Here is a 24,706-nt window from a genome sequence, read left to right as displayed (position 1 = left end):
ACTGCTGCATTCGAGTGACACCTTTTGGAAAATGTGGAAACTGATGGCCAGGCTGCTCTCCACCTGGCCCCGACTAGCTGCAGATTGCGCTTATAATATGTCTTCTCCTTGTTGAATGAAGACATCTAAGAACTCCTTCCATGGCAAACAAAATCCACTTCAAATTCCTCAACTTTAACCACATTTAAAAATTTCTGTTTTCCCTTTCTCTTCCTGGGGATAATTAACAAAATCACACACTATGACAAAAGACAGAAAAGGAATGTGCAAAACACATACATCTGACTCCACAGATACCATTGAGTCAAAGGATACTAGAGCACAAGTAAGTACCAGTCCAAAATGGCCTCAGGCATGCTCTACCCCACCTGGTACCAGGCTCTGCGGAGCCCCCTAAAAGGGAAGCTGTGGGGACAGGCTTCCCGGTGTGCTTGCTGGGGGTGCTCTTTGGGCAGCTGGGAGGTTTTCTGTATTGTGTGTTAGTACTCTGCAGCACTGTCGTCTGCCCTAATTTGGTTTGGCATTCTTTAGGAACAGTTTGGAGTATGATGAGGAGCATGGGTTCCAACGTTAGATAGCCCAGCTCCTAATGAGGCTAGGCCCCAGTTTTCTTATGTGCTAAGTAGGGCTGCTTCTTGCCTTGGCCAGGTCCTGGTGGGGACCACTTGAGCTACAGCAGCTACTTTCTCACTCCTAGTGTGCATGTGCTGGCCTGCAATGATTATCAAGAAAGGCATTGTTTTAAATGCTGGCATTTAGTGTCCAGACTGTGAAAAGATGAATAAGTAAGACGAAGAATTGGCTGTCTATCTTTTTGCATTTTCAGAAAGATGCCTATGCTTCCTCAGTGGAATGTGGAAAGGTTTAAATTTAATTTATAACAAGCCAAATTAAACACCTGAAAATTGTGTGTTGTTCATCTTTTAATCTTACTGTGGCAAAATCCCAAACATAAAGCTGAAGGAATGGAGACTATCCAAGAGAACACCATGCACAGCGGTGGTGCTGGGTCAGCCTGTCTAGAGTGCCTTCACTAAGGACTTGTGGCTATAGAGCATTTGGCCTGGGTGGGGTCATCATACCACAGGAACTGGATTTTCAGCTTCATTTTAATTGGTTTGAATTTAAATACTCATATGCTCACTTCATTGGAAAGAGCAGTATCTGAGCAGGTTTATAGTTCTGATCATAGGAGAAACCTCCCCCCCCACCCCTTTTTTTACATGCAGTAAAACTTAAGAATTACCATTTGATCCAGCTGTTCAACTTTAGTAATTTACTCTAAAGATATGATAAGGCATGTTCCCACAGGATATTATTTTAGGTATAAACATTCACAATGTTGTTTGTAAATAGCATAATAAAATAATGTGTATATATACATGTTATACATACATATGAAAACACATAGGTGTGTTCGCCTTCCAAAGAAATGAGATTAGCAATGTGCTCACACACATGGCAATATTACAAAGAACCCGGATTTAAAAAAAAAATCACAGGTACCCAACTGTTAGGATGTTAGCTAGCTATTAAACAATAAGTCAAATATATACTATAAAGGAAAGAGTTAGGAAAACTTAGGTGAGAAAATCAGATTAATAAGTAATAAATATGCTGCAGTTACAACTATGTGGGGGGGATTTTAATTCATAGGAAAAACAACCAGAAGGAAATGCATCAAACGATTCTTTTGGGTTGGATGGTATCTAGAAGAGGTATTTTAGGTAATGTATTATTTTCTTCCTTGTACTTATTCCTTTAAACAGGCACTGTTAATGAAATAAGTAATTTTAAGACATTTCAACCAAGGAAGGTCTGAATAAAAAGTAGCTGTTTCCATGGGGTGGGGATGGGTTACAGATAGACTACAGCCTCCACAGGAGGGAAAGAAAAGATTGCAGAATTGCAGCGCAGGACAGGACCTACCAGCAGCAGTTATGGTGGTAACTAATGTGGCCAAAATGACCCCAAAGCCGCTATACTTTGGAGCATGAGTGCCTGGTTCTGACAGCCCTTAGATTTATACTGATTGTAACATGGTTCACCAGGGAGTGCCCATGTGTTAGTGACTCCAGAGCTGTCAACAGCAGCTCCTGCCACCTCCACCCTGCCCTCCAATGCACATGTGCCTTGATCATTTCTCCTTCTTCCCTGCTAAAGACTTAATGTGCTTTCAACGACCAGTCTGATAACTTGCTTTAGTGTTTTGCTTTGTGTATACAGCATTGTCTGCTTTTGAGATCATTTTGTTTCTGAAGCACTCAAACTATGTGATCAGGTCCTAGAAAATCTGAACCATTTGTCCATGTCCTCTGGCTACCTTTATTAGCATGGTCTGTTTACTCCCAGTCAACAAATCAGGGTAGTGGCTTTAGGCAGACCTACTTTCTCATGAGACAAGAGAAGTACTGAGGTAATTTCCAAAGGGGAAGAATGAGATGGGTCTCCTGTAGACCAGGCTTTGGAGGAGACACCAGTTAATGCTATCAAATTTAAATCAGCCCAAATCAAGGTTGAATCCAAGCCTGACCTCTTGTTCTTGGGCCACATGTCTATCTACTTCGAGCAATAGTGGCTTCTCTGCACATCACCTTACTCCTTGAGCACATGAAACTCAACACATGCTTTCATTCTCCTATTTAACACAGCACATTCTCACATAATATATGATCACTAGATGGCTAAGGGAGATATGCTGAGAGGGAGAACAAAGCAGTTATGGCCTCTGACTTAAATAATAGTGTTCCACAGTCTATTCGATCCTTCCATATTCCCAAAGAAGATCACTAAGCTGATAGATAACTTAAGCTGAGAAAAAGCAAAAGATTTAGCCATGAGTTGCATGGGGCTACTCTTCAGCAGAATGAGTCTTCTGAGTACAAATATAAGAGGAGAGTTGCTAGAAGGTAGTAAACTGGGAGGCCTAGGAGGAAGCTCTGGGCCTCTGAGTGGAGAAGGAGCTCAGCTCATTTTGGCTAGTGTCTCTATACCTGAACACAACACCTCGCATATGGCTGACATACACAAACACATGCACACACATGTTAGTAGATAGATCTTGTATCAGTTTTGCTTCACTGTGTTCTTTGATCACAGAGCTGTTCTGAATGCCTTAAATGAATACCTCTGTAAACTTGACAACTCAGAGTTCTGTCATCAGAAGTCTGCAAAGGTATGCCTGGGTTATCCACTCAGGCTCCTGAGTTTGATTTCAAGATATTGGCATGTTGCATTCTCATATGGAGCCTGGGGTCCTTTTCAGGCTCATGAAGGTGAAGAAGAATTCACTTTCTTGCAGAAGAAGGTATGATGTCCCTATTTGCTTGCCACTCCAAGCTCACAGGGGCTGCCTACATTCCTTGTAAGTTGTCCCCTTCAAATCTTTAGAGCTGGCAATGGAGAATCTACCTCACCTGAGACTTGTCTCATCTATTGATTCAACTTATTCAGAAAGTGCCTGGTTCCTTCTCAAGACTTACATGGTAAGCCCAGGTCCACCAATTACAATGCTCTTTCAGGAAGTCAACTATGCGATGTAATATACCTAATGACAAGTGCAATTGTCCTGTTTCATACAGGATGTACACCCCAGGGTGAGAAATTCTTATAGATCATCTTAGAATTCTGCTAACCACCATTTTCCAAGCAATATTGATCATATGGAACCAAGTGAACATGCTACCAAAATATTGTTCATTGTTTAGATCTCTTCCCCCTAAATATATAAAACTGTTTCAAACCATCTAAAAAGTAGAGAGAAGTGCTTTTTTTTAAAGCAAGAATTTGTGAGAAAAATCTATAGTTATCACTGTACTTTGTAGAAAATGCTTTTCCCAAGAACAAGGCAAGGATATCAATAGTCTCTCACCTCTCTTATTCAAATACGTGGAATTCTAGCCAGTGTAATATGGGAAGAAAAAAAATAAAAACCATAAAAACTAAAAAGTAAAAATAAATATAAATAAAGCTATCTCTAAATGGAGATGACACAATTGCCTAGAAAATTCTAAGCAATCTCTTAAAGTTTCCCACTCTAGTAACTTCAGCAGAATTTCAAAGATACAGAAACAACACACACACAAAAATCAGTTGAATTTCCATATACTAACAAAAATATATGAAAAACAAAATGGAGAGCTAGATGCCATTTATAATCATTAAAAGATGACATATGTAAGTATAAGTTTAATAAGATGTGTATAGAATCTATGCACAAAAAATCACACCATTCTGATGAAACAAATCAATACAATTAGAGGCAGAAATGTAGTGTTTCTGTGAATTTGAAGACTAAATACAATAAAGATGTCATTTTCCCCCAGACTGTTCTATAGTTTTAACATAATTCCTATCAAACTCTTGGCAAGTTTTATTGCAGGCATAGACAAGCTTATTGTAAACTTTATATGAAAAGGTCCAGGATCCAGACAAGCTCGAATAAGCCAGACAAAGAAAAATAGAGGAATAGAACTACCCTCAGTGTAGCTATAGTAAACAAGACAGTGTGATACTTGCATAGGAATAGAGATGTGGATTGATGGAACAGAATAGAAAATGCAGAAATAGGCTCACACAAATCTGCCTGAGTAATGCTAGACAAAAGCAATTCATTGAAAGATACTCTTTTCAACAAACAGTGTGGGAGCAACTGGACAAACAGACAGCAAATACCAAAGAAAACCATCATATAGATCCCCACAAAAAAGAAAGAAAATGTTCAAAGCAGCATTAGTCTTACTATTCCCTAGCCGGGAAAGATCACTGGTGTTTTCAGCTGGAGATCAGTTCAACTGCTACATATCCATGGATGGGATATTAGTGAACAATAAAAAGGGAGGAATATTAATACACACAACTCAGAGGACTCTCAAGCAAATTAAAATAACTTTTAAAAAAAAGAAAATCTCAAAAGATCACTCCACAATTCCATTTACAGGATATTCTTGAAATGATGAAATTATGGAAATGGGTAATGAGCTTGGCAGCTGGGGTTACAAGGTAGAGGAAACCAAAGATGATAGAAAGTTCTGGTTCCTCACTGTGCCAATGCTAGAGCACTAGAGTTTCACAAGGTATGACTCTGGGGTGACCTTCAATAAAAGATACATGAAATCTGCCCCTATTATTTCTTAAGACTACATGTGAACCTGCAGTTATACAAAAACAAATGTTGTCAATGGTAGGAACTACATCCATAGTAAAACAGCTGGGACCAATGTTGGGCTTGAACAAAACACGGACACAGATGAGCAATTAGACCATCCCCATACTGCCAAGGATAAGTCTTAACTGAAGAAAATTTAAGTGCAGAATCATCATCCAGTAAAAGTCAAGATTCAAATCGGTGGCTTGACACCTACTGAATCCATACATGAAGTCCTGAATCATGTGACAAAGATGCACTCATTGTGTCCTGTTTTCATAAAACAAGCAGTCACACACACGTATATACATTTTTAAATGCAATAGTAGCTATGGGTAATAGAATACTACATACAAATACCACCAGCAGATAACTGGTTTCTTTATAATTATAATCCTGATTAGTAAAAAAAAAGAAAATTACATAATAGTTCTTTATCCTCAAATTTAATCCATTCTCCAAACTATTGGTGTGAGAAAAAAAAGCAAAAACTAGACAGGAAGTGCAAAAAGAAATCCCCCACTCCAATGTCTCCCTTCCTTAATGTTTTATAGAGGCTTTTTGCTGACCTTATTCCTTCAGAAGAAAATCCACCCAAATGTATCCCTGGGGCCCAACATCCCCCACAGTGACTTGGCCCCCTATTCTCATAATTCTTACTGCTGCCTGGGAAAAACATTCTTAATTAGTTAAGTTTGGGGGAATCATATCATAAAGAGAAAGCTTGGAATGCAGATGCCCACCCCAAGAGTCCTCCCCACATACAAAGGGATGGCGAGGAGAGACATCAGAACCGAAAGTCAGCCAGGCCAAGCTTCTCATGTCCTGAAGCATTTGCCCTCTTGATACATACCATTAAATGCATCATAACAGCAGATGTGTGGAACTCAGCCCATCTTCCATCTTATTAGCCACAAATGTGCTGCTCATCATCCTCCTAGGACCCCAGAGAATGACACTATATGTTCTGACCATCCATCTGAATGAATTAGAATAGAATTTTGATCTAGGCTCCCAGAACTAGGTACTCTGGTTCTCCTGGGCTCTGTCCCACAAGACATCCCACAACCCCTGCTTGGTGCTATGGATTTGTCCCTGGGAAGCACAGACTGAGAGATCCTGTGGATATCAAGAGTCATACTCATGCCCTTTCTGTAAATGACCACAGTACATATCTTGCTTGCATAGTGTTTATGCTTCAAAGCAGAAAACTGGTCTTTCCTGATGACACATGTGTACAGATGTAGTCTCTGTTCCTCTAGGAGAAACAGAACGTTTTTATAGATAACAGTCTGTTCTTCAAACACACAACTGTGTAGAAAGGTTCTACTGGAAGGTACAGTTTATACTCATGCCTTCAGCTCTGGCTTTACTAAATACTGCATTGTGGTTTGCAAACAGCTTTGTTTTCCCTGAAGGACTCTTCCTGTTGTTTGTGCCCTTGTACTCTATTTTCAAAGTAAGTATTTTTTTTCTCCTAGTGGCTCTCCAGATTAAAAGCAAATTCAATGTCTTGATTACCAATACGAGATTATAGTCTCATATAAAGCGATTAAACATAATCCTGCATCAAATACCACTCCAGTATTAATTAGTCTCAAGACAAGTTTAAGAAAGGGTTTGGTTCCTTGCCTCAGTGGCAAATATTCACTCAAAGGCCTGATTGCTTCAGCTGGGACCTTTTCTCTCTTTTATAGCTTCTCAAATAAATGGCTTTGTTTGAAAGTATTTCTCATTCTGTTTCCTCTCCCTTCTTCAAGAATGTTCAGTGTTATACGTAGCTATAGCCAATCATGATATCCAGAGTTCAATTTGAGAAACAGCCTTGATATTTAAAATGCCTAACAACGATGCATGTATTTAAACAAATACCACATTTGGTAGGTCACCCTCAGTAACCTCAAAACCCCTCCCTCCAAGCAAGAGTTCCTTTTGGACTACCAACAATCAAGCCGTGTAACTAACCCTGTGCTCAATTCCTTCAGATAAACCATGTGCGCCCAGCCGGGCCACTCTCCTGCTGGCGCTGGGGCCCGCCTGTCAGGCCCACTTCTCTGGTTAATGTCAGTAGCACTATGTATAAAAGGTGACTCCAGTGTGTACAAATGTTGATCTTTCAAGAAGTCATGCCTAGGCTCAGACACACATCCACTCTTTCCTCTACCAGGTCACCGGCAGGACCAGAGGACAGTCCAGGAAGGGACTTGCCAAAAGCCTGGTCTGACTTGTTAGGTTACACAGCACTTGGGACTTCCCTGCCTGAGATTAATCCATAATCCTGTTTTGTGTTTAAAGAACACTAGTTCTAAAGGTCTTGCCTTTGAGACAGTGTCAGAGGTGACGGGGACATGTTCTAATGCAGGGTAACAAATTAAGTGCCAGTGCAAGTGTGCCCTGGGAGCAAGGAACAGTCAGAGGTGGCACAAGATCCTGGCTCTCATCTAGTCATTTCTTAAGGTTCCTGAAACAGACACTAAAATCATATTTTAATAGCTGCAGCATCTGTAGGTAAAATTATAAACTAAACACACACACACAAGTAGGACCTGTCTATAGCTTTCCTGGTGGCTATACAAGCTAAATGAAATAAAAATGTCATTGATGGGAAACACAGCTGGAGTTCCAAAGAAACATGATCCTCACTGATGTGACTTCCAAACTTCATCTGAATACCAAGTAGTAGAAATGCTCTCATCTCAGTGCTGAACAAGCCTATTTTTATTACATCAAAATCGTTTCTTCGCTTGCCAGCTTCATTCTACCCCCTTTTTTGCTACAAAGTCGATGTCCAGAAAGCTTCGTTTTTCAACTCTAGCAGACCTGATCAAAAAAGCAGGGATTCCCACTGCTGTAGAAACTATCACCAATATGTTTTCATCTGGATGCTTCTACTAACGGAAAACTCTCCACCCTACAGTGAAGAAAGGGAACACCCAGGGGACGACACTGCTGAATGGAATGGCTGTGTGAACCCCTCAACAGGCTTTGACCACCAAGGTGTGGACAGGGCCAGCTGGGCTGGTGGTGTCTGCTCCAGTTTAGAGGGACGGAGACCAGGGATCCACACTCCTGCTTCAGTCTGTGACTCGCCTAGGCTAAGATATCACTTACAATGGTTGGCCACATGGCTGACCCTTAGAAAGACAAAAGTGAGCAGAGAAAAAATTTCCCACCTGAACGTGGCCACTTAGATCCTGTTTCCAAGGATGGGGAGAAAGGCAGGGGAAAGAAACTGTTGCTTGTGATTTGGTGTGTGGCATGCTCACCTTTTCACCCTTTCTAGCTGGAGTGGGAAGGAGATGTGACCTTGCTTCCACAGAGGACTCATCCTTTTTTTGCAAAGGGACTGTGTAGATTTGGCATGTGCATCACCAGCTCCCTGCTTACTCCTCCTCCATGTTCCTGAGACACACTCTAACCCATTTTTGTATCATATCTAGATAACTGGAGTCCGACCTTACAGTTGAGGAGACTAAGAAACTTTTACACTCACAATCGCTGACTTCCCAAATCAAAACCTCACTGAAAGAGTCAATATGGTTTCCCTCAATTGGCAAATAAAACTTAAACACCCTCCTATGGTGAACATGCATCCCTGTACTTTCAGCCCCTACCCACCTATTCAAGTAAGTCCTGGGTCACCTTGGCCATTCCTCAAAGCTCCCATCCACTACCCTGGGCCTTATGGAATCTATTTTTTACCATACCTTCTTTCCAACTTCTTCCTCCCAAGTTCTTCAAGTACCTGGCATAATTTTCAACTGTCAGGTCTTTGAGTAAATGCCATCACATGCAAAAGGCCCCAACGAGTCTCCTGATAAGGCAACTGCCCACCTCATGCCCATCTCTCTTATTCTTCATCCCAGCTCCCAGCTGGTTCCCTTGGTAGCGTCTGTCCCTGTTGTAAATGGCTTAGCAGTTTCTTTATTGTCGCTTCCCTTTTCCATGCCACACTTTGCTCTATGTCCTTTGTACCCACTCTGACCTATGAAATGCCCATCATGAGGCCTGGCATCCATAATATTCAGTTAATTCATAACAAGAGTTGGAAGAAACAGCAAGGTTTTGCATATATACCAGTGATTAAAACCATCAGCACCTGGTATTCTTTGAGAATGTACACTCTCATACCGCTCTGCCCTTCGGGCATCAAGCACTGAATCTGAAACTCTGGAGGTACAGCTCAACAGATTGCATTTTAACTCACTCTGCGCATCGTGATTATTCAATTATGCATTCTACCAGTTCACAGTCATGCTCGTCCCCACAGGACTTTCAGACACTGATATCAAGACCTGCCCTAAGTGGGGAAGGCAGAGCGAATGAGTTTGTACGGAGGGTTGATCCTTAAATACAAAGGGACTGTGCTCATTCAGTCCAGAGAAGGCTCAATTTGTGAGTACTTCTGTGCTTGGGGAAAGGTTGTGAAAAGAAGCCGATCTTTGCTTCATCCTACGCAGGTGGCAGATGGGGCTGAACGTGATGGAGCTGCAGCCCAACCAACACTGTGTGTGGCTGCTCAGCCCACGGTAAGGTCCAGATTACAATAAGGACTCTGAACTCCCTGTCCTGCCCTTGGTGGAAGGTTCCTGAGGACACAAGCATGGCCTTGTCACTGTTGTAACCTGAACTTGACCCAATACGTAGCAGAGTAGCCACTCACAGGTGGGCGTGGAAGGACCAGTGGCTGAAGTCATTCTCAGGTCTATCCAAGGGGTATTATCTGCTAGGTTTATCAGTGAACTAGCAGCTCGTATGTGGGAAAACATGCAAGGCTAAGGAAGCCAATAACAGAAGGTAAAATGAGCTCAGTTCAATCCTAGCCACTTGTCCGTACACATCTCCAGCTAGGGTGCCTGGCCTTGCTAGCTGGAAAGAATGCATTGTGCCACCCAGGCTGCTGTAGGAATTCTGGTCCTGGATTTCTTCCTTGACTTGGAGGGCAGTGGGGGAGATGTCAGAAGTCTGTCATTGGTGTCATATGAAGGAGTTAGGGAATTTCACTCCTGCCTGGGCCATAGCAATGAATGTACTGGAGACGCACAACAGTATAAAACATGAGGAAACCCAGACTCTGGGACGGGAGTGATGAAGGCTCAAACCCATGCTCTGCCACTTACCAGCTGTGTGACCTTGAGCAAACCACTTACACTCTCTGGGCTCCCGCTTTTGTGGATTGGAGATAGTAATACACTTCACTCAGGGTCATAGGGAGGCCTAGAGATTAAAATATCCAAGAAACACTCAGCCCTGTGCCCTGCCCTTAGTAAGCACTTGATAAATGATAAGCATTATTTGCTAAAACTAACAAGAAGCAGCCCAGGATTCCAGCACCGTGCAAGTGGCAGAGGCGGTGTGACCAGCAAAAATGAGTTAGGGACAATACAATCAGAGAAGCGAGACAAGGGAGACAAGGCTTCCTGGAAGTGATAGCATTGCAAGGAAGTTGTGAAGCAGGGGCCACAAAGTCAAACACTGGCAGGCAAAGCAGTCACAGCCGCTAGGGAGGCCTCCCAGGCAGGGACAGGTTCCTTTGTTGCTGCTAATTCCCAGAATGCATGGCTGCATTCTATTACTAACAAAACTTTATCAAAAGAGGCAAAAAACAAAAAACAAAAACCTCCTAGCTCAATTGTCCTGTGGTATCTTATTGTTGAAGTGGTACTTCCATTTACAGAGAAACAAAAATAGGCCTAGATTTACCAAACACATCTGTGGGCTACATCTGAATCACGAGCAACCAGTGCTGACGTGGCATTTTAAACAAGGAGCAGGTTTTGTCACGTGGGGGTGTTGAAACCGTTGTGGTACAGAACAGTGTGGCTGGGAAGCCAAGGAGTGTTCTGGCCACCGGTTACGTGGCAGGGCGCGCTAATGGAAATGAGAGGCAGCGGTGGGGGCAAGGAACTGGTGGGGACGTTCCAGGTGGGGTTGAGCGATGGCAGGGCTGGTGGGGAATGCTGACGTGGAGAAAGGAGTCGTAAGTGCATCAGGAACACTGGCCCTGTCGTTCTCCACCCCTCTCCCTCTTGCGGGACCTCAGTTTCCTCCTCTGTAAAATGGCTCACCAGTTAGCTATTTGCTAGGCTCTTCTCCAGCCCTGCCCGGACCATTCAGAATGCCTGCAGCTCCCATGCCCTGCTGGGGGCTGTGGCTATAACTCAGTACCAGGAGGAAGAGGCTCTGTGCCTTTTCTGCTTCTGGGACCATCTGTACAGTCCCAGGGAACAAGATGCCGGAAGCACTCACTAGAGAGAGGAATCCCGGATGAGGCAACACCCATCTAAGACTAAAACATTGCCTTCACCAAGTCCCCAGTTGGGCCAGACTCTGGTCCACTGACCAGACCAGGCAGCGGAGGAGGCCTGTTCTCCTGTTATTACTTCCCTGTGGTAGCTCAGGCGGAAGGATGGTTTTACTAGCTGGAGGTCAAACAGCCAGACAACCAGAGGATTAGCAGTGGAACAGGCAGTCAGTCTAATGCCAGTGGCTCGGTTTTAGCCACCCTGTCAAACTGCCTTCCTTCTGGAGCCTTTCAAATCGGTGTCTTTTTTTTTTTTTTTTAAAATGGTGCCTAAAGTCACATGGCTGGGCCATGTGCACATTAATCAAGTGCCAGGCTTCCTTCCCTGCTCTGGAGGGTGGTATGGGTGCTTTAGTTCTCTTGATGGAGGAGGGGAGGCGAGCATCAAGGCCTTGGATTCTCAAAACCTGGCTTCTTGCTGCAAGGAGCCAACTTGTCAGAACACTTATGGGGAAACAAGTGGACCCGCACACAGGAGTCTACCCTAGGGTGACTCGGGAGAGGCGACTGTCCGGGTGTCTCTCCCTCAAGAGCCTGGACTGGAGAAAAGAGCCTGAGACTGCCTGGAAGAACAAAGGCTCACACAGCCACACTGGGACACAGTAGCACTCAGGGGCAGCGCCTGGACCAGAGATCACACAGACCATGGGCCAGCTCCTAAGCACTCTGGGTAAAAAGTCTTGGAGTGCTTCACCCTACGAGACTGAGAGGGACCCTCATAATGCCTGAGGCTTGATTTTTCCACCAGTTCTGGAAGATGGGAAGGAGGTTGCACATTAACATTTAAGTTTATTTAGAAAACAAACACACTTTTGCATCTGTATATAGGGAATACATTTGGTCAAGTATAATTATTTACATGGAAATATGTATCACAAAGGCTTCCTGCATTAGGGGAATTTTCTCCATCTGATTATGGGGACCTTCCCTCCATTACATACTCACCAACTAGACATCCAGATTGTTTCCTCTTATATACACTATGTTTAGGTTGATCCAATGATTATTCTATAAAACAAAGGCAAATCCTATTTAAAAAATAAAGAAAATATTTATATGTCGAGACATAAATATTTGTTTCCATCTCTTCTTAACATGGAACAAAATATAGTCTAGGGTTTTCCCAAGTTCTAACAGCAATTCCCTAAACTAATTACTAATAAAAAGATGAACAGTTGTACGTGTTTGCTCTACACCAGGCTTTGACACACCACTCAAGAAGGTGACTAACGGGTCAGAGAGGTGGCTTAGCAGTTAAGAGCACTTGCTGCTCTTCGAGAGGATCCTGGTTCGGTTCCCAGCACCCACATGGTGGCTCACAACCCTCTGTAACTCCATTTCCAGGGGATCCAATGCCTTCTTATACCTCCACAGGCACCAGGCATGCATGCATGCAGTTCACTTATATACATGTAGGCAAAATACTCATACACATAAAAATAAATTAATTTTTTAAAAATGTTTAAAAGACGGCGAGCAACTGTATATAATCCCACTTATTGCTCACACTTTTTTTTTTAGTTAGTCCCATTAAGACTACAATAGGCAGAGGCTAAGCAGCTTTCCCACCATCACATGGCTAGTCGATGGGATTTGAACCTAGACTGCCAGGTTCCAGACCTGAAGATCTCCAAGAAAATTGGCTTAGGACATTGGTTGCAGGAGTTACATGTAGGGCCATCTGTCATTTTTCAAGCTCCCTGGAAAAGCCATTCACCAATAACTAAAACTTATTGCCACCCAGCGCCAGGCATGAGACTCGGTCTCTGTGCTCACATCTCCTTTCTTCCCATCATCCTCCTGGCTCTCTCTATCCCAAGACATGATCAGTGTGAACAGGTTTCATTTTTCAACCGTACTCTCTAGCTCCGATGCACATTTCCTGATGATATAAATTCATTGCCCCAAAGAAACCTAGGGTGTGAGCTACAGCTCGGTAGTAGCGTGCTTACCTAGCATGGGTGAGGCCCTGCTTTCAATTACCAATGACACACACATATACTCAGAGAAAACAAAATTTACACTTTTTCGAAATACAAATCACTGACTCAACTGGAAACAAATCCAAACTGCTGAGACATATGGCACTCAGCATGGAAATCTAGAAGGCTTGAAAGATAATGTTTGCCAATAAGAAGAAATTTGTTTTGCTCTAAAGTCCACAAACAATGTGGCTCCTAAAGGTCATGGGTCAGAGGCCTAGCTAAAGGCAATCTTCTTGTAAGGGAGAGAGCATCAGCTTCATGGCCAGCCAGCCCTGCTGAGGGCCAACCAAGACTGGAATGTGCAGATAACTATCTCCCAGGCCAGTCACGGCTGCGTGTCTCCTACAGTATCACCTTGAGAACTGAGCCAAGACATTCCAGCCTGAATGAAGGTTTATTTATGAAAGGATTCAACACTTTTAGATCTCATACTGCTTGTAGGGCCACCAATTTCCATTCCCAAATATCCAATTTCTTCAATTTCACAGAGCATAAATGAGATTTCAGGTCCTTGTGCATAAAGGAAACTTTAAGAAACTAAAATTCTTTTTCTTCAATGGAGTGAAATTCCCTGCTAACACTTCCACAAAGTAAAATCACCACTAGGGGCAGAACATAAAAAAAAGAAAAGAAAAAAAAGATCCCATAAGTCATAACACCACATTCAGGTAGATACAACGAATTTTTCAGACAATTCCAGCTGCATGGCCTGTCTTGTTCTACTCCAAGTTCCAAGGTCATGGAGCAACATGGCTCCAGCTGCTCTAAATGAAGAGGGAAAGCAGTTCTTCCTCTAGCCAGAAGGTAGGACTCAAAGGCCACGCACGGAGTCCCCACAGAGTCCCCACATGCCTGGTGGCCAGAAACAAGCAATTAATCTGGAAGGTTATGCAATATTCTTTGTGGTGTCACAGGCCCAGCAGACATACTTTCTGAAGAACTGTCCAATAGGCCAGAGTCAGGAGAATGTGTGGTGTGTAACAGGAAGAGATGAGACCCACTGAGGAGGGAACTGAGAAACCTGACAGGAGATATCCCAGAGCTCTGCAGTGGGATTGCTTATGTGTCAACAGTGTTTTACAAATAATGATGGCCATGAAGTATAATCCCCAAAGTATAATCTACAGAGAGAGAAAGAGAGAGAGAGAGAGAGAGAGAGAGAGAGAGAGAGCATCATACCAATCATTTAATGACATTAGTGAGTGACCAAAAACAGTTTACAAAATAGGCACTAAAAATGAGAGAGTTTTTTGTCAGATGGTCCTTTTATTTTATAATATCTGACTGCCTGGGTATTCATAAGTGTGTGTGTTTATTTCCACATAAAAACCCAACCCTCTTGATAATCATTGCTATAATACAACAGCCATCCTTGTTTTCTAAAACAAAATGACATTCACATGTATACATACCCATACATACAACAAAGAAGGCTATTTGGAAAGACATATCTCAAGTGAATTTCCCTAAGGCTGGGCATATGTTGATGCACATCTGTAATCCTAGCACTCAGAAGCCTGAGGCAGAAGAATCACAAGTTTGGGACCAGCCTAGACTACACAGTTAGATTCTTTGATACCGATATTTAAACAATATATATGTACAGTATTTTCAATTCTGAAAAGATAATGAAGTGGAATTATAATATTCTATTTTGAAAATATGAAAAAGAGAGAGTGGGAAGGAGGAAAGAGGGGGAGAATTAACAGAAATGATGTCTGAATGTGTTGTTCTTGACTAATGATCTAGTTGCTACTTAGAACAAATATTACAGAAGTATTCAGCATACATCTCTTCAAGGTCTAGAGAAATGCCAACAAAGTACTCTCCTGAAGGACCATATGAACCCAGGGTGTGAGGTAGATAGGATTTTCTTTACTTTATGCACCTTACATTGTTACTGCAAGTTTGCTTAAAATTGTTTTACAAAGGAAAAAAATGCCTACGGGACAAGCCTTGCCCTAGAAAGCTGAGGGTACAGGCTGTTTCTTAAGCTTACTCAGCTCGACACCCACCCCAACATCCCTGCTTCCCACAAAGTCATCCTGCATCACCTCAAAACAACTGTTTTGTCCTTCTAGGAAAATCTCACTTCAAGAAAGAAATGCTAAATAATCCACTTTCAGGTGAATAAAGACCTTTCAATTGTCCGCTCTTCCCCTGAAGTTAGTGCCATGATTCTGGTCTCTTTCCAATTCGCTGAAAGATGGTGGCTGCTGTCGTTCAGAGACATCCGAGGCCACTGAACCAGAGAGCAGGGAGTGAGTGGACTGATGACTCATCTAATGCAGATCCTCCAAACACAGCACACTGAAAAATACACTCAGTGTTGTGTTCTGAAGTTTCCTGATTCTATGATGGAGAGATGTAGCCTGAGAAGAAACCTCAAGACACAGGGCCAAAGTTAGACAGCTGACACTTTTGTATGGACTAGCCTCCCAGCAACTGGAGCCATGGGCTCGCCCTCCCTTCCCTCTCTTGGTCTCACTCCCTTTAATGTCAACCCTGGTGAGGCTGGACATTAGAGGCTTAGCCTTTTCTCCTTGAACACCCAATTCCTCTAACACCCCCTATTGGCTAGGAACGAAACAGAAGCTCAGCACTCGGGCCGCAGACTGCTTTCCTCGGGTGTCACTTTAGAGCCCGAGGACGCTGCCAGCATTTCTCTTCTCTAGGGTAACCTCCTCCTACCCAAATCCTTACACTGTTGCGACAAACATAACTTCATTCTCAGTCCATCCAGAACGCTGTCACTCTACTATCCGTCCTGATTCTGAGGGCCGCTTGAACACCACCTCACAAAACTGGGAGGCCCAAGCTGGAACCACGTCTGTAATTCCTCTCTGGACGTCCTTTCTTCTACTCGCTGGCCATACCCGCAGTTCTTTATTTTAGTACATGATCCATTTTCAAAAATTCTATGAAAAAAATTGAACAATGTAGAACCAGAAACTTTCAAAAGACCTAATGAAACCTCACCTTTCAGGCCTATTCTAATAAAGCAGACAGTTGCCCCATGTTCCATACAAGTCTTTTTATGTGGAGGTGCATGAGTGTGCCCGAGTACACATGCATGTATATGTGCTTGGGGGTGGAGGCCAGGGCTCAGTGTCCTGTTGTCTTCTTCTCATACTCTCCCACTTCAGTTTTTGAGACGGCCTCTCACTGAACCTGGAGCTGGCCAGTTCAGCTAACCTGGAGCTGGCCAGCAAGCACTAGGGCTCCTCCTGCCTCTGCATCCTCAAACTGGGATTACAGGTACACACACACACACACACACACACACACACACACACACACACACACACTCTGTGCCTGACATTATTACATCAGTGCTGGGGAATCGAACTAAGGTCCTCATGCTTACACAGCAAATACCTTACCAAGTAAGCCATCACCCCAGTCCCACCATGCTTCCTTTAAACTTAATCCACATCATAATTTGAAAGCATATATTTGTGGTACCCTGATTAGGATCAAGGAGTACATTTATCAGGGTATTAATGGTTTTCATGTCAATCCCAACTATCAAAATTCTATATCAAGGTATGAAAGCTCTGCTTTTATCTAACATTTTTAGATATATTTATCATCATTATCATCATCATCATGTGTGTGTGTGTGTGTGTGTGTGTGTGTGTGTGTGTGTGTGTGTGTGTGTGAATGTATCCTGCTTGTATTTGGGTGACTGTGGAAGCCAGAAGAGGGTGTCAGATCTCCTAGAGCTAGAGTTACAAACAATTATGAACCACCCTACATATTCTGGGAACCAAACTCAAACCCTCTAGAAGATAGGAAGCACTCTTAACTGTTGAACTATCTCTCCAAACCCTATTTTTAACACTTCTTAAAGTAAAAACTAAACTAGATTTCAAAGGCAGGTATGCAAGGCAGCATGATGGCACACACTTGAACTCCAGTGTTGGGAGACTAAAGCAGGATGACCATGAATTCAGAACTAGTCTCATCTAGTGGAGAGCAGGTTCCAGTCAGCCTGGGCTATACAGTGAGACACTGTTTCAAAACAAGAATTCTGACAGCTCCTATAATCACATGATCACTGCTGTACTAAAAAAGATTATGATCTGGGATGGCTTACCAAAGACATTTGCAAAGAACACGCATTAAGGGGTCATTTTAACCAATTTAAAAGAATGAGGGTTGGGGATTTAGCTCAGTGGTAGAGTGCCTTAGCAAGCACAAGGCCCTGGGTTCGATCCTCAGCTCTGAAAAAAAAAATGAAAGGGCTAAATGTGATATAGTATTCAAAAGATTGCTATGCATGCATGTAAGATATAAAGCCAAACTCACAAAACAACAGCCATTTATATTAATTTATAAATAAATGGCTGCATTTTTTCATAATTTGGGTATTTTGGTAGAATTCTATCATTTGATAGCTCTAACTTTGACTGTGACGGAGTATGCTGAATTGGTTTGGATGAATGAGTGAGACCCAGTATCTGCACTAGCGGTGTTATCCAAGAAGATCTAAGAAGTCCACATTGCTGCTGTCTGTTGTAACATCTTTCCTACCTTCCTTCCTGTGAGTGATGGAGGCAAGGTAAACACCCTGCCCTTTAGAACTGCATGTATGCACAAAGCCAGTGGAAACAGTGAGACAAAGACATTGACTTTGAAAACAACAAAGACTTGGTGTGATGTTGTATTCATTGTCTTATTGTAGACAGTGAGGATGCTGCATGAGTGAATTCCTAATGGGTGAGGGATTATTAAAATAATTATTTGAGGGGTAGGGAGACGGTTCAGTTGGTAAAGTGCTTGCTTTTCAAGCACACATACTGAATTCAATCCCTAGCACCTCCATTAAAGAAATAAAAAATCTGGACATAAGGATATGTACTTATAATTGTAGTCCTGGGAAATCAGAGATATGTGGATCCCTGGGGCTCCCTGCCCTGGGAGCCTAGCCTACTTGATGAATTCTAGGTCAGTAAGAGACTCTGTGTTTATAAACAAGATGGACAGTACCTGAGGACTGACATCAAGGTTGTTCCTAGCCTCCACTCATGGTTCACACATTTGTGTGAACCCACACACATACACATACAGCAAAACATAAAATCACTAAACTTTCAAGCTGGTGGCACAGCCTGATACAAGAGGACTGTGGTGGTATTTTATTTGTGCTCCAACAAATAAAGCTTGCCTGAGGATCAAAGGAAAAAGCCAGCCACTTTATTAAACATAGAGGTCAAGCAATGGTAGCACATGCCTTTAATCCTAACATTCAGGAGGCAGAGATTCATCTGGGATCTCTGGGAGTTCAAGGCCACACTGGGAACAGAGCCAGATGTGGTGGCACACGCCATTAATCCCAGCACTAGTTAATCATAGAGGTCTGGAGGTCTGTATAGACAGACAGGAATTGATAGAGCTGGGTAGAAAGAGGAAGTGATATGGCTGGGCAGAGAGAGGTAGTGAGATGGCAGGGCACAGAAAGGTATATAGGGTGAGTATAGAGGAAGCAGCTCTCTCCTGGGCTGAGGATTTCCTAGCAGTAAGAACTTGTGGCTGCCTTGTTCTGTCCCTCTGATCTTTCAGCTTTCACCCCAATATCTGGCACTGGGCTTTTTTATTAATAAGACTAAGCTTAGCAGTTCATCTTACAGAGGACCACTGGTTCAAGGGCTGCCTGGGCTACGAAGTGAGTTCAAAGCCAGCCTGGGTAATTTAGTGAGACCCTGTCTCAAAATAAAATGTAAAAACATGGATAGGGATGTATCTCTCAATGGTAAACACTTGACTAGCATGCTTCAGATCCTATAATTAATCCCTGGTGTAGAGAAAGGAAGGAAGGAAGGAAGGAAGGAAGGAAGGAAGGAAGGAAGGAAGGAAGGAAGGAAGGAAGGAAGGAGTAAAATGGAAGGAGGGATGGTAGGAGAGAATAATGAGAGAAAGAAAATATATCTGCAGATACATCTCAGTGGTCAAGTGCTTGATGACCCTCTAGTGGGATGCCTGGGTGACCTCAGAGCACCACAGAGAAGAGTGTTTGGACACTTTGACTGCAGAACAAAAATATCACTGAAAGTCTTCCTGGTAGTTAATGCCTCCCTGTGAGACATGGATTCCCATGGTATTTTCATAAGGCCAACCCCATCCCTACAGCATCTGACCCACAGCCCCAGAAAATAAACTCAAGGTAAGTAAAGGCATGGGGCAGGGAACTGCTAAGCTCTGCATCCACTGCAGACTCATTCTGCTCACAGAGAGACAGCCTTGTTCAGTGCTATGAGGTGATCCGATCCCAGGGGCCTATAGGCATGAGTGTGAGTCACACAGCACCCAATTTATTCCCTCAAAATGTGGGAAATGCTACTTGACTTTAGGCTCCCTTGATTCAAAAGTGCATGCATGATTTTGGAAAGATTTACCTTTGGGTTTCCAAACGTTTATTGCCTTGCTGACAGATTTCTAGACTGGTGTTTCTAACAGGTAATTTCTCATACTACCCAATAATCCAGAATGGGATTCGAGACCTAAGGGGGTGGGACTCAATCTCTAATTGCTATCAAATCACACATATCCTAGAAACTATTTGACATAAAAATAATTAATAATCACAGTGAGCAAGAACAGCATCATTAAAGGTTACACACAATCTACTTTCTTTGGACATACTCTGTAAAACCTCCTTACTGGGACTTTTCTTCTGTTCTTCAACACCATTGAGCCTGCTCTCACTTTATGGAGTTCACATTTTGTGCCCTGGCCACCAGCAGTTCCAGGTTTACCACTCTTTATCTTATGCCTTGGTAAGCCAGCCTCGTGCCTCCCCTGGAGACATTGGGGATAATGGCCATGATGGTTTTTCCCTCACAACACAGTTACAAGCTCAGGTTTCCTTGTACGTGTAAAATATTATATCACTCCACATTAGTAAGGGCAGAGCTCTGTCTTCCTTCTTTAAAGTCTCATCCAGGACAATATTTAGGAGAGGCTAGGTGTTCAATAAACTCATGCCAAGAAAGTGAGAACAAAGTTTAAAACCAAAGACCTACAGCCATAGAAATATTATCTGTATTGTAAATATTTTGTTATAAAAATAAGATCTGTTGGAGAGATATTAAAATCAGGTCCTGATTTACACACCGAAGGAAATTTCATTAACTTCAAAATTTCATCATAAATATATCTTGCATTTGTTTTTCTTCTATGACATGGGATAATTTTGAAATAGTTTACTTATCAAGTTAATCTACATCCATTAAATTGGTTTATATGCCTTCATATACTTCCCATCAGGATATTTGAGAGACTAGAAAGAAAAGTAGAGGGAAATACTTGTATGGTGTTTGAAGCAGCATTATTCATGACCTCCTCAAAGCAGGAAGAACACAAATGTTACCCAAACTGAATAGAGTAGGAAATGTGACAGGTTCATATTCAACATTAATTCCTAAAAGTAATGGCACATGCTAACATGTGGACGAGCCTAGAAAATATTTTTCTATGTAAAAGAAGCCAGAACTGAAGCATCATGAGTCTCCACTGACCTGAAGTGTCCAGAATAAGCCATCCACAAAGACAGAGGCATCTTGGTGGTTAGTAGAAGGTGAGAATTACAGAAGACAGGGAGGTAGGTGAAGCTTCTATTTAATGGGTATAGAGTTTCCTTTTGGGATATTGAATCATCCTACAGCTAACTGCAATCATGATAATAAAATTCTGAGACTACACTAAAAACCAGTGAGTGTTATGCTGTACATAATAAAGTGGGCTGGATGTTAAACGAATTTTATCTCAATGAAGCTGCCATATGGTTTTAAATGGTAGTGGATATCCATTGTATTTTTAAATATCAAGCTGGATAATCAATCCTCATTTAGACACAAAGTCTATAAATAAAGACACTATATGCTCACTAAGACCCATGTTACTTAAGAAAAGATTCATGGCTTTAACAAATTAAAAGCCAGAAATCTCAGGGCTTACTATGATTTTATGAGGAAAACATGCATTTTGGGAGTGATGTTCATTCTGAATAGTCATTTAGGTTCATTATGTCTAATAGCTAAACCATCTTCCACTATGGGCAGCATAGTCAAATCACACTGAAACTATAACATACCCACTTTGAAAGTGGAAAAACTTGATTGACCCAACTCAGTCATATGTCTCCCCACAGCTACAGTAGAATCTGAGCAATGTACCTACACGTGTGCATTAAAGAAAGGTGCCAGGTTTTGTTGAAGGCATTGCAAATACTTCCTCGGGGTTTACTATTGTAAAAAAGGGGGTGGGTCAAGGGGCATGGGAAAGTTATGAGCATCTACTTCATGTCAGCATTGTTTCAAAGATATTTCCTCTTAACAAACAGCTGGTACAAGTCAGAGAATAATTTGGTAAAAGTACTTCAGAGAGAAATTTGGCATCATTTAGTAAAGCAGAAGACACATGAAACCTGTAATCTCAGGTGGCAGTTTAGAGGAAAAAAAGGGTCACAATATTTTTTTATTTCTCTCATTCCTTGAATCTGGGTCGGGCTTGGAACTTATGTGAGCTAACAGAATATGGAGCAGGTGATGTTATGCGCATCCTGGAGTGTATAACCAATACCACGTTGCAGGAGCTTCATGGGATGCTGTCTTGAGAATTCTTTTTGAGAGAAAACTGACCTTCCCTACAGGGGTGAAGATCTGAGGTACATCAAAAGGTAGCAGCAGCCTCCCAATGTGGAAGTGAAGCCATGCCTGGGAACTCATTCTAATTGCAACTAAACAAGACTATACTTTCAGGGATCATTTCTATAGTTCGTTACTAATTGCAACTAAACAAAGAACACTAGGGACCACAGTGATAGAACACGGAATTGTGTAATTAATTACGTTAAGTCAGTAAGTTGGGTGTTAGTTACACAGTAACTGATAACTGAGACAATAAGAATTTTATCTCCAAGTATTTGCTAAAGATAAATTTTCACATTCTTATTCCAAGAGAAATGCTCAAGAATGTCCATTAAGTTTATAAAAGGAAAAACATGGAAACAAAGATGTCAACCATTACAAAAATGACTACATGAGATAGTCATTTTTGTATAAACATACAAGGAACACTATGAAACAGACAAAATAAGACAGATTGCAGGACCCAACTCAGATGAAGTTCAAAATAATACTATTTAAAAAGTCACCACATCCTACCTGATCCCATCTTTTCTGTAGAGAAGAAAAGAAAACGTTAAATACCTAAAAAATGCATTTATTCAATCAGTCATCTGGGAAAGCAATCACTAAGTCAGACCAAAACCCCCACATCCTTATCTTCAACGAACTTGTATTCTGGTGGTGGGAGACAGCCAAGGATAAAGAAAATAAAGAAATAGCATGTATAGTAAGTCACAGAAGGAAAAATACCAAAGAGAAGGATTTCCTTAAAGGAAAGGAGGGGACAGGTTGGTGGGATCTGTGACTTTAGACGGCACATCCCAGAACACTCAGGAGCAAAGTCATTTCCATGGAGACATGAAGGACACAGAAACCTAGCCGGGAGGTCCAGGGAAGGAGGTTTTTAGTAAAAAACACAGAGGTCAAAGGACCTCTAGGGTTTTCAAGGACAGTGAGGGGGACCAATGAGGGGCAGAAGAAAGAATGAAGAAATTTAAAAAAAAAACACGAAGCAATTTATGTTTCATTTAAGCATGTATATGTGTGTATACATATACATATATATATATATATATATATGATTCACATTGAGGGAAATTAAATTGGATCTGGATTGGGAATCATATTTCATCCCTTTAAAATGTGAAGCAGATACCAAATTCTTTATTTGTATTCTTTTATGTATTTATTAAGTAAAACATATTTAGGATGAGGACCTGGGCAGTTGATTTTCATTATTCTATATTTGTTTGAAATGTTCCATAGATGGTTCTGAAAGTAAATAAATTAGTTCCTTATCAGGAACAGGCAGCTGCTGTTTAATGAGAAGAGAGCACACACACACACACACACACACACACACACACACACACACACACACACACACACACACACACTGAGAAGGATGTTTCCTAACTGTAAATAGCTCTACAGGTATATTGGGAAGACTCCACTGAAAAGAACAGCACCCCGCTTCTTATCCATGACCAGTTGGTGTCATCCACTCCCTGGGATCTACTTTAACATATTAGTGCCTCTATGCCTACTGCAAACTGACATCTGAACATGAAGCTGCATTACGGAGGGCAGACAGGAAGACAGTAACAACAAAGGCATTTAGGGAGTGCTCAGTACTTGTTAGCGCCTTCCCCAAATCTCTGTCTAGCATCACCTCATTTCATCTCCCTCATCACTGGATGGGGTTATCTCCACCCAAACACTGAAGAACAGGCAGAGAAGTGATGAGCCAGGAGCCCACAGCAGACATGTGATGAGGCCAGACCTCAAACCCAACAGCCTGACAGCAGAGGTGGAACCATAACCTCTAGCTCTGCAGAGAAGGCAGCAGCCTCCCAGCATGCCCGCAAACTCTTCCCATAGCATGTTGCTTGCAGGCTGAAGTGAAAACCAACCATGAATGATGGTTGAGTAATAAATGAATAACTATACGGCTCACATTTGCTTTGGTTGATAGGATTAGAGGCTTGGGCTGAATCTACGTAAACCGTAACTGCCCATTCAAATGTGATTCTGAAACCTTGCCGAGTCTTGTAATAAAAATAAGGCAATTAAGTAGTGTTCAAATAGTTATGATCCTTTAAACATCTCTTAGGAACATTAGAATTCTTATGATAGGTTTGGATTTGGGGCAAGGAGGAAGGAGATGGGTAGGGCAGGGTCTTATTTGGCATTGAAAAATGCCTCCTGATTCTTCCTGGACTCCACACTTATCTCCTGAAGGTGACATTTTCCCACGCATGTTAGCCCTATGAAGAAAGGTTGGCTGTTGTTTAACAGTGAATTCTCAGCAGGACAGTCCCAAATTCTGCCTTCACAAACTGATCAAACTTGAAGGAAACAGGAGGTGGGGAGGGAGGTGGGGGAGGTGCAATACAAAAGTAAGAAACACAACTCATTGTATCATCCAGTTGGTCACAAGGTGGAAAAGTAGCATGCTGCTATCCTACTGTTAACAGGAATTTAAATACATACACCACCCATCACCTATATATGGGAAGGACTAAGCTTTGTAACTGGAAAGTCTTGTTTGTTAGGAATTAGGAACAACTTCTAGAGGATAATTGATGAGACATATAAAAAACAAATTCAGGCCTGTGAGATGGCTCAGTGCTGGCAAAGC

At 42.1% G+C, this 24,706-nt stretch overlaps 1 protein-coding gene and 1 pseudogene across 17 annotated transcripts in view; one reads left to right on the top strand and one right to left on the bottom strand.

The window, feature by feature from the left end:
* The window catches only part of Erc2 (ELKS/RAB6-interacting/CAST family member 2), a 905,605-nt gene that overhangs the window by 354,894 nt on the left and 526,005 nt on the right, over positions 1-24,706 (bottom strand). The gene's annotated exons all lie outside the window — the stretch shown is intronic.
* LOC121832496 (small nucleolar RNA U3) lies at positions 22,182-22,327 on the top strand (annotated as a pseudogene).

This window comes from Peromyscus maniculatus, chromosome 9 (genome assembly GCF_049852395.1).
Source record: "Peromyscus maniculatus bairdii isolate BWxNUB_F1_BW_parent chromosome 9, HU_Pman_BW_mat_3.1, whole genome shotgun sequence".
NCBI lineage: Eukaryota > Metazoa > Chordata > Mammalia > Rodentia > Cricetidae > Peromyscus > Peromyscus maniculatus.
Note: the sequence above shows the minus strand (reverse complement) of the source record. Positions and strands in the feature narration are given on the sequence as shown.